This window comes from Nannospalax galili, unplaced genomic scaffold (assembly GCF_000622305.1).
Source record: "Nannospalax galili isolate Female #2095 unplaced genomic scaffold, S.galili_v1.0 scaffold138, whole genome shotgun sequence".
Classification (NCBI taxonomy): domain Eukaryota; kingdom Metazoa; phylum Chordata; class Mammalia; order Rodentia; family Spalacidae; genus Nannospalax; species Nannospalax galili.
The window spans coordinates 684,586-694,287 of NW_008341333.1; the positions used below are offsets into that span (position 1 = coordinate 684,586).

At 43.7% G+C, this 9,702-nt stretch overlaps 1 pseudogene; it reads right to left on the reverse strand.

Annotated features, from left to right (window-relative positions):
* Positions 1–391: 391 nt before the first annotated feature.
* On the reverse strand, positions 392–513 carry LOC115071007 (annotated as a pseudogene).
* Between the last annotated feature and the right edge of the window lie 9,189 nt (positions 514–9,702).

Consider the following 9,702-nt stretch of genomic DNA (forward strand, 5'->3'; position numbering starts at 1 on the left):
AAAGGGAACTGGAGATATGGCTCAGCAGTTAAGAGCACTGGCTGCTCTTGCAGAAGACCTGGGCTCAATTCCCAGCACCCACATGTGCTAACAACCATCTGTAATTCCAGTTCCATGCCCCTTCTGACCTCTGCTGGCATTGCATGACATGGGTGCACTTATATACATGTAGGCAATACACTCATACACATAAAATAAAAATAGCAATTTTTTTAATTTAAAAGGATATTATAAGCTTATATCTGCCTGTGAATGGGCCATTTCCATAAAGAGACTGATAATAAGTATTGCCTCTGATGGAGACCACAGGTTCAGGAGGAGAACTACTTTTCCTTACAACTTTGCACAGCTAATTCTTTTTTGTTCTTTTTATTTTCTTTTTTTATCATATAGATATACTCCCCAACTCAATCTGGACAGCCACAAAGACAGACAGAAAGCGCAAGGAGTATTTTCTTTTGCATCCTAATGCAAGCCTGAAGCACAGCTAATTCTATAAAAATTCATATGCAGATATTCTGTGTACATTTTCCTTTTCTACATAAAAATAGCTGAAATGTTCTTCAAAATATTGTGAATCTTGCAGTAAACATTTGTTAGTAGAACTCAAGACATGAATTCTAATAAAATTTATTTATTTATTTATTGATTGATTGATTGATTTACTTGGCACCCATGTGCCATAGTACGCAGTTACAGGATAGTTTTCAGGGATCAGTTCTCTCCTTCCACCATGTGGGTCTCAGAGATCCAACTCAGGTCATCAGGCTTGGAAGCAAGGACCTTTACCTGCTAAGCCATCTTGCTGAATTGAACCCTACCTAATTTTTACATGTTCATTTTCTGTGAGTATATTCCTAGTGAATTCCTAGCTCACTTGCTTCAGGTGAGTGGCACACAGTTTGGGGATGCTGTCGCTGAGTTTGGGGGGCAGTGTATGTGAGAATAAAGTTAAGGAGGTTCATGGTAGGGAGTATACCAGGGATTGTTTTGTGCAAATGTCACTGGGTGTGGTGGCACACACCTTTAATCCTAGCACTCAGGAGACAGAGACAGAGGCAGGAGAATCTCTGTGACACTGAGGCCAGCCTGGTCTATATAGTGAGTTACAGGCCACCTGAGGTTATAGGGAGACCCTGTCTCAACAAAACACACAAAAAATAAAATGTTTACTTTCTATAAGTGACCTTAGATTCAGTCTCTGACCTAGCAGAGAATTTAACTTCAGTTCAGACTGGGTCCTCATCCTGCAGACTGTGAAATGGATAGGGGCCCTCCACTGACCCAGGAAGGAAGCATGCTCATTGGTCACTAGAGACAGGGCTCTGCTGTCCCTGATCATGCCTGCTAGAGATATTGGCATCAGACTGGCATGGAGCCCAGTGGTAGAACACTAACCTGACATGCCCAAGGTCTTAATTTGTATCCTAGCACTGTTAAAAAGTAACACACACACACACACACACACACACACACACACACGATATGGGTATCTTGTTGAGGCTGTCAAAGGACAGTGAAGGGGTTGGGGAAATGACTCAGCATGTAAAGTGCTTGCCTCACAAGCATGAGGACCTGAGTTCAGATCTCTAGCACCCATGTAAAAGCTGCACATAGCCCCACACATTTATAATCTCATACTGGGGAGTGGAATATGACAGAGATAGGAGATCCTAAGGGCTCATTGGACAGCCAGTCTAGAAACAGCAAGTTTCAGTGAGAAACTATCTCAAAAAATAAGATTGAAATAAACTTTAAAGAAAAAGTGAAGAGTGACTGGGGACAACATCCTAAAGTCAACCTTGGGCCCACAGGTGAATACACACACACACACACACACACACACACACACACACACACACATACACACACACACAAACTCATTCACTCACATGCATATGTCACACATACTAAATAAGTAAATAAAAAGACAGTGAAGGCCTGGAATAGGTCCTCTAAAACCCACAGCTCTGCTCCCTCTCTGGTCCTCTCTCCTTCCTCTCTTCATAGTCCCTCCCCCAGACCTTTTTGGAATAACTCTTCTCTCTTTTTAAATTCCTGCAAGTTTATACCCATGAATTTCTCTTCTCTTTCCAGTTAACCACAGACTTGAGGGACACTTCTGTTTCTACTCTGGCACATGTGTCCCTTAAGATAAGAAGGTTAAGCTACTTAGCATCTCTGTGCCTTAGTTTCCCCATCTGCAAAATAGAAATAATAATAGCACTGATCTGAAAATGTTGTGGTAGAAACCAAACAGGAAGTATGGGAACAGTTCATAAACTAAAAATAGCTTCCATTTTTAAGGTTGGGGGGCGGAATCAAAGAAAGGACACTGTTTTGTGAAACTTGAAAAATGTCTATAGTTCTAATTTCTGTGCCAGTAAATAAAGTGTATTGGAATGTAGCATGCTTATTCAGGTATGAACAGCCTGTGTCTGCAATCACACTTTACATTGCAGCAGCAGGGTTGGGTATCTGTGGTAGAGGCCTAAGCTGCTTACTATCTGCTCTTTTTTAAAGACAGGGTCTCCTATGATTCAGGCTGGCCTCATAATACTATGTAGCCAAGGATGACCTTGAATTTCTGATCTTCCTGCCTGTACCTCCCAGGTGCTGGGAATTCAGGCACTCAGGTTTTATGTGGTGCTGGGAATTGAACCCAGGACTTCATGCATGCTAGATAAGCACTTAGATAAGCACTCGACCAACCGTGCTACATTTCTAGCCCTATCTGGTCTTTAATAGAAAAAGTTTGCCAACCTCAATGCAAGGCAAAAGAAGGGCTGTTGAAGTGGTAGAGTAATGCTTACCTCATGTAAACAGCAAAGGAAACAAGAAGGATGAGAGGGAGTGACCTGAGAGTCCACATTTCACTCAGACATTAGACCACCAAGAGAGCAATTGGATCCTGGTACCTCCATCTGACAACTATGCTAGCATCAAGATGACTGGACATGTCAGAGCTGGAAGAGTTTATGCCAATGAAGTACATTGCCAACAGGAAAAGCACTTCTCTGAGTGACCTGCTTTGATTTCAAATGCTTTGAATTCAGTGAAAATGACACTGGATGGCTTTTAAGACCAGACTTCAGGGGGTATGGTAACTTGTTTTCAGTGGGATGCTACCTGCATTCACCATGCTTTGAGGAAGCCCAAGCTATCCTGGAAAGACCCCAATGGAGGTCCTCAGCTGACAACTCCTGCTGAGCCCAGTCCCCAGCCCACCACATATTCCAATCTATTCTGTGTGGAATAAAAGAACCGCCCAATCAACCCGGACCATGACTATCATCATGACAAAATTTACACCAGAACTGTCTGCTTCCTGGCTGTCACAAGGTGAAGAGCTCTTTTCTACCATGTGCTCTGTTTCATGATGCTCTGCCTCACCACAGGCCTAGAAAAAAATGGAACCAAGAGACTAGAGAAACCATGAACCAGAATCAATGTGTCCACCTTTAAGTTGATTTTTTTTTTCCAAGTAGTTTGTCATAGTGACAGAATGCTTACTACCAGAATGTGAGACTACAATCTAAAATCTTTCTTTTTTCTTTTTAGTTTTTACTTTTATATTTTTTAGTTATGTGTGTATGTGCATGAGCACGTGTGTGTGTATGTGTGTGTGTGTGTATGTATGTGTATGTACATATGTGCAGGTATCTGTGGAGGCCAGAAGAGGGTGTCAGATCTCCTGGAGCTGGAGTTACAGTCAGTTGTGAGCAGCCTGTCATGGGTGCTGGGAACTGAACTCCAGTCCTATGCAAGAGCAGCAAGAGCTCTTAACTACTGAGCCATCTCTCTAGCTTCATTCTTTCTTAATATAGGCATTTTCAACCACACATATAGGCATTTACATTTCCTTGTAAATACTATTTTAGCTTTGTCCTCTATGTTTTTGCATCTTGTTCCTTTAGGGGAGTATAGCCTCAGGTATGTCCAGTCATCCTGGTATGAGAGTTTAAGCAGGGCCCTGTTTGACTTGTTCCTGGGCTACACCCTGCTATTAAGCTCCATTAAGTGTCAGCTGATATGTCCCAGGGCATAACTTGCTCCACAGACTAAACCAATAAAATTCAGCTCCTTTGAAGGGATAGTTCTCAAGTTCTTTGAGATTTGTTGTGATCTCAGGCAAGCTCCTCCCAGCCAGCTTCCTGCCCAGTTCTTTCAGGAAAATCAGCTAGACTGTAGTTAGTCTGTTTGTTCAACAACTCCCCCAATCCACTCTCAATGCCTTTTACCAAAACTTCTGTTGTTTCTAAGACTGCTCTGAACATGTCCCCATGTCAATGCCAATAAAGGCAATTCCTTGAGAACAAGAGTTAGCAGTTATGATCTGCTTTTCCTTCCAGGAAAAAAAAATCTGAGTCATGACTCTAGAGTGTGGAAAGATGGTGATAAAGCTACTCTTCTAAATTACACCCTAGCTAGGAGCTAAGTATTTGGAGGTGGGGGGCTTCTAGCATCAGATATCTTTGGCTTGCCAATTCTGGCACGAAATTCTGCCTTACAAACTAGGGCAAGGAAAGCCAGGGTACCAGTGTTCTCCGTGATGCCATACTCAAGGGAAAGCCTCCTTCTTGAGTCAATGAGATGCTGGGTGAAAGACAGGGACCCCACTGTCCAGCCATTCTTCCCTGTGACAAATAAGGAGGAGCCAGATGAGAAATGCTGATGTCCTGTCCCCCTTCAGAAGATAATCTACAGCTAGGAGATGAGCAGAGAATCCTGGGCCTCGACTAAAGCAGTCTGGAGTGGAGCTCCCATTTTATTAAGTTGGGAAGGTGCAGGGCAGGCAAGGAACACAGTTTCAAATATGAGACTCTTCCCTTCACACTGAATTTTAGCAGATCATCTTGAAGAACTATTTCTTCATTTGGTGCATGTCCTGGGAGGTCATTTCCAGAGGTTATTAAATAATGATCTAATCATTTTCATCAGTTTCACTGGGGAGTGGGTCCACAGAGCTCCTCACTCTATCCTGTGAGAAATTCTTCTCTCAGGACTTATCTCTTGGTATTCCCAAGCCAGTGAGCCTTTCTTTGGCTGTGGGCTGCCTTTGGATAGAGAATAGGAAGGAAACAGAATATCCCAAATGAGACAACCTCCAGTTGAGGCTGTTAGGAGCCAGTTCCACAGTAGCTGAAGACTGTAGTCCTCTCCATATAAAGAGAACTGAGCAGGTGAAAACAATTCCCCTACATTGCTTAGGGCCAGGTCTACAGTTAGGTGGTAAAGGCAGAGCTCTGGGTCATGCAAGCTTGGGCTGGACACTTGAGAGTGAATCGCTCCTTAAATTTTGTCCTCTTTGGTATATGCTATAATTTGGATCTTTAAAAAATGTTATTCCATTTATTTACTTGTTTAATTTTGTGTCTGTGTGTGCGTGTATATGCATGCTACAGTGCACACGTGAAGGTCAGAGAACAACTTGTGGGGCTTGGTTCTCTCCTTTGACCACGTGGGTTCCAGGGATCAACTCAGGTGGTGAGGCTTGGTGGCAAGCGCCTTTACCCACTAAGCCATCTCTCCAGTCCTATAATTTAGATATTGAGTGCCTTCTATTCATCCCTGCATTAAAGGAATGGTCCCTAGTGTGGTGTTACTAGGATGTGGTGGAGTGTATAAGAGGTCAGGCCTTGTGGGACGTCCTTAGGTCATTTTCTAGGGCATTTGGGTACCCTTGAAAAGGATTGTGGGTCCCAGGCTCCTTCCTCTTTCCTTCCTTTGCTCCTTGGTGGTAAGTGAGCAGTTTCCCCTATCTCGAGCATCTACCATGATGTACTTCCCTACCATACATGCAAAAGCAATGGGGCCAACTGGTCATGGACTGGAGCTCCCTAAGTTGTGAGCCAACATAATCCTTTCCTCTTTATAATTTATTATCTCGAGCATCTGTTACAGTAGTGGAAATCTGACTAACACAGTGCCCCACTGAGCTATATCCCCAACCCAGGCAGACCTTGAGCTTTTGAGCCTTATGCTTCACCATTCTGCATAGCTGGGGTTGCAGGCTGTGCTACTATGCCAGGCTTCATTCCTCCATTTAACCATTTCGCCCACCAATAATTCCCTGAGACAAAACCAGTTCTTCAACCTCTCATGTATCACTATACCCTGTAGACACCTCCGTTACAACATGTAGGATATTGTAGCATTTTCTTCTGGGATTCTCTTGCTTTTTTTCTCACATCATCTATATTCACTGGGCCATTGCTCCACAAAGCCAAGATTTGGGTCTAATTTTCCCTGTCTTTAACACTGAAGGATACGGGCATTCAATAATTGTTAGCCAATTTAAAAAATGAGTAAATGAATGGATGAATTACTTTTAAGGTTTTTGGGTTTTTTTGGTTTTTTGAAACAGGGTCTCTCTGTAGCCCCAACTGACCTGGAACTCACTATATAGATCAGGCTGGTCTCAGTCTTTCAGAGACCTGAAAGACTCTGCCTCTGCCTTCCAATTGCTGGGACTAAAACTGTATGTCGCCGTACCTGGTTCAAATGAATTCAATTTTTAAAAATCATGATTAATATTTATATTGGGGGCATGTATGCCACAGTGTGCTTGTGGAGGTCAGAGGACAACTTGCGAGAGTCAGTTCTTTCCTTCTACCTTGTGGGTGCCAGGGATTGAACTCAGCTTACCTGACTTGGCAGCAAGAGCCCTTACTAGCTGAGCCATCTCACCGGCCTGGATGTTGAATGAATCTAGGCTGTCACTGAGTTCTTGCTTCCCAGTAACTCTGTGAGGTGGATGCTAGATCTGGACCCTCCCTTTAGGAACCTCTAATCCGGTGCTTCTCAAACTTGAATGATATTTGCAAATGTTTTGAACTGAAACAAAAAATTTCAAAACCACCGAGACATTTGTGTACCTCTGAGGTCCTTGTTCTCCAGCTTGAAAAACCTCAATCAGAAAGCCTTGCTCTGTGAACATGTGTTTGTGAGTTTTCACTAAAAATAGGAGACTTTGTCTTTAGATATGGTTAAAGAAAAAAGTGAGATGATTATCATATGGAATTAGGAAACTAAAAGTTGCTCTTGGAATGCAACCTCCTGCATGTACCCTCAAACTTCTCTCAATCCCTCATTTTAACTCAGGTTTATAGAGCGAAGGACTTAGGTCTAATCTGCATTTCAGCTGTATGTGTTTTAAGTTTTGGAAATGGTCAGTCATTTACTCATTCATAAGAGTGTAGTAGTGACACTGAAGCCACCAGGTTGTCGTAGTCATTAATTACACAGTCTGAGGACATACTTTGGGAATCACACTGGACTATACACACTATAGTTTGCTGTTACTGCTCATGGGAGAAGCACAGCACAGAACACTGGAGGCCTTCCCTTTCCCTTTTCTGTGCAGCCTTGAGGAAAGGACATGGCCTACTCACAAGGACCAAGGACCTGTTGTCCCTAGTTCATGTTGTGGCAAGTCAGGGTGGTCCTGCTTGCTGAATTAAGGAGATGTCCTCAAAATTACTGATGGTCATTTGTCCTGCCAGCCAGATCATGTGATTGCAAAAGTTAAAGACACACATTGATGACCACATTCTCCTAGCTGCTGACCATCAAGTTAATTACATATTGCAATCATGGGCTCTGGGTGGGGCCCATTCACCGCCTCTTAGCACATACCCTGACTCCAGTGGGGTAGCTGTTCTTGTGTGTCCAGAGGGCCTAGGCTGTTGGCCTTGCCACTTGTAGCTCAGCAAAGCATTTATCAGTCTGCCATACAAGCCTGGTCCCAGCTCATGGCTTATTTTTCTTGCACAGTGATTCTAAACCTCATTTGTCCCACAGACTGTAAAACTCTGGACACTTTGGAGTCAGGAGAGAGGAACTAGACTGGTTCTTGTCGCTCCTGCCCATATTGGCTATAATCTAATTCTGACATCATTTCTAACAGCAAACTAGCTAACTGTCATTACCACCCATCACCACCCAGGCTCTGGACTGCAGCTATAGCTGATTAGCTGATGCAGTGTCACCAGCCTGAACACCAGAATAGCTGGCAGCCTATTGTCTTATCAGCTTTACTGCTTGCTTGCAAAAGGTAAAGACTGGACACTGGTAACCACATGCTCCCAGCTGCTGACCAGCAAATGATCACATAGAACTGGGGGGAGTAGCTCAGTTGGTAGAGTGCCTGCCAAGCATGCACAAAGCCCTGGGTTTGATGCCCCACACCTCATACACTGGGCGTAAGAGCACAGACACTTATACTCCCAGAAGCTAGGAGGTAAAAGCAGGAGGATCAGAAGTTCAAGCTCATCCTCAGCTACATAACAAGTTCAAGACCAGCCTGGGCTACATGAGACCTTGCTTTAAAAAAGAAGTATGTCACATATCACCAACCAAAGTTTCCTATAGCTTGATCTGATCCAGATGCTGTGTTGACACTCCAGATCACCTTGAATTTGTTACAGTCTCTTTGTAATCCTGAAAAACATACTGACCTATGGTATGGCAGACTCAACTTTGCCCAAATTCAAGAAGGAAGGAGGTGGCGCCCTGCTCCCTGAACAGCTCCTCCCCTTCCTGTGAAAAGCTCAGATGACAGCATGAACACTAGGGCCCTTATAAAAACTCAGGCCCCAAACCTGCTTGGGGAGAAGGTTATCTTAAAAGCATGAGCTTTTTTTTCTTCATTGGTCACTGAATAAGATCTCCTGCCTTCTCAAATAACTGATTATTTGCAGAACATTCTGAGCAGGAAAACAGCCTGCAAGTTCAGTAATGGCAGGACTCCAAAAAAGGAGCCTCAGACCAACCCAGCCTTTAAACCCTTGGAAGGGAAAGGTTGTACTAAATCAGGAGCTCTCTAAAAAGATGCCTGTCAAAAGTCTCTCTGGATAGATAGGTATTGTGGCACATGCCTTTAATCCCAGTACTTGTGAGGCAGAGGAGGGTGGATCTCACTGAGATCTAGGCCAGCCTGGTTTACATAGTGAGTTCTAGGTCAGTTGGGACTACAGGGAAACACTGTCTCAAAACATAACAATAACACCTCACCTCCTTGTGCTTCCCTGGGCCTGCACAACCCACAGGCCTCTCTCTGGGACCAACCCAGCTCCTCAGTGCAGTCCCCAGGAGCACTTGGGGCTGCTTCCTGCCCCCATCTTCCTTTGCATCTCTGGGTGGCACCCAGAGGAGCATCTTTCCTGGGCCCAGCTCCCAGGCCAGTCCAACCCCCAAATTCCTGAGGGCAAAATCTTTCCTGGAGAGACCCAGACCTTAGGAGAAAGCCTGAGAGCATCTGATCCTCTTCTGACTTGGGCCTCTGTAGGAACTCCTGAAGACAAAAGCAACCTGGCCACTCCAATATAAAATCAAAAGAAAGAAGAGGAAGCTTAGGGAAACCAACTTTTCATGCCCAAAAAACATAAAGTTCACAAAAAGAAGCAGACCTAAACTTGAAGGCTTGAGTCTCACACAAGAATCAGAAACTACAAATGAAATTCACATGTCAAAATCACAGAGAGAAAATAACATGAAAAACCAAAATAACATATCCCCACCAGATACCAATAGTCCTCTAGAGGAGCACAGTGAGAACCCCCTAGAGATAATGCAGGACATGGAACTCAAAAGAACAATTATAAACATGATAGAAGAATTCAGTGAATTTACAGAACACACAAAGAAATCAAAGAACTGAAGGAAGACAGGGATAAACTTCTGAATGAATTCAGAAAAGAG